This window comes from Orycteropus afer, unplaced genomic scaffold, assembly GCF_000298275.1.
Source record: "Orycteropus afer afer isolate SDZICR_OR568_19922 unplaced genomic scaffold, OryAfe1.0 scaffold00741, whole genome shotgun sequence".
Classification (NCBI taxonomy): domain Eukaryota; kingdom Metazoa; phylum Chordata; class Mammalia; order Tubulidentata; family Orycteropodidae; genus Orycteropus; species Orycteropus afer.
Genome location: NW_006922328.1, coordinates 73,428 through 74,862, shown reverse-complemented (window position 1 = coordinate 74,862; position 1,435 = coordinate 73,428). Strand labels below are relative to the sequence as shown.

The 1,435-nt window shown below is 52.3% G+C and overlaps 1 protein-coding gene across 1 annotated transcript in view; it reads right to left on the bottom strand.

The window, feature by feature from the left end:
* LOC103211434 (microtubule associated scaffold protein 2) overlaps positions 1-1,435 on the bottom strand; it is a gene marked incomplete at its 5' end in the record, with an annotated part of 84,336 nt that overhangs the window by 10,243 nt on the left and 72,658 nt on the right. The gene's annotated exons all lie outside the window — the stretch shown is intronic.

Below are 1,435 nucleotides of genomic sequence, written 5' to 3'. Positions count from 1 at the left end.
GTTTGGGCTTTGCTTCTGTGAAGACTGACAGCCTTGGAAACCCTGTGAGGCAGTTCCACTCTGTCCTCTAGGGGCGCTGTGGGTCAGAATAGACTCCATGGCAGTGGGTGTGGTTTGGGCTTTGCTTCTGTGAAGACTGACAGCCTTGGAAACCCCATGGGGCAGTTCCACTCTGTCCTCTAGGGGCGCTGTGACTCAGAATCGACTCCATGGCAGTAGGTGTGGTTTGGGCTTTGCTTCTGTAAAGATTGACAGCCTTGGAAACCCTGTGGGGCAGTTCCACTCTGTCCTCTAGGGGCGCTGTGAGTTGGGATTGACTCAACAGCTATGGGTTTGAGTATCCCTCTATCTACTAACTTTGCTCAATCCCCACTCCCGCTATTTCCACTCAGGCCACCCACTGACGCCCTCCTGGACTTGGCATCTGGGTGACAACTCCAGAACGCAAACCAGATCCTGCCATCCTCATCTAGATCCCTGCTGCCCTCAAGGTGGAGTGGGTGGTACAAATGGTTAATGTGCTTGGCTGCTGACCAAAAGGTTGGGGGTTCAAGTCCCCCTACAGGTTCCCTGGAAGAATGGCCTGACATCTACTTCTGAAAAACCAAACCCCACACAGCGCTGTTATGCTCCCACATACATGGGTGTGCCAGGAGTCAGAGTCAACCACATGGTAACTGTTTAATTCACTTCTTGTCCTCAAGGAGAAATGTGGGCTTTGCCCTCTTCATTGGGGTCCAAGACACTGGCAAACCTCCCTGAGCTGGTCTGTTCCCCCCACACATCTTCCCCGCCCCAGCCCTCTGTTATTTCCACTTCATTTTTAAGAAATAAAGCCCCACAGTGTCGGTAACTGCAAATGCTGATGAGTCTACATAGTTGCCAGTGGGAGTTCGTATGCAGGTGAGCTGGCGAGGTCACTCACGGCCCAGGGCGACCGCTGCTGGCTTCCGCAGCGCACGCCTGCTGCAAGGCTGCAGTCACTTTCCAGGATGCAGTGATGAAACCAGCTGCGTCTCTCTGTGGCAACTTACACCACTCAGCAGCCTCCGGCAGGAAGCATTTTTATCAAGTTCCTTCCCCTCCGTTGAAAAACAAGAACAACAACAAATTCCTCAGGCGGCCACCTCCCAGGATGGACCTAAAACATCAAAAGGTGATTTTCCTGCCTATTCACTGTTACTCAAAACAGATCTGCAGGGAGGGCAGGATGCTGCCACATTCAGACAGGACAGACTGTGGGCTTTGTTTGAGGTTGGTGCTTTTATGTCAAGTTGAGGCACAAAGACTGAGCTAGCTCCTGGCTCAGCGTGGGGAACTAAGGAGTCAGCCGATGGCATGACAATAATGATGATATTGCCAACCACCAAAAAACCAAATGCACTGCAGTCGATTCTGACTCACAGCGCTGCTAGAGGACAGAGTGGAACTGCCC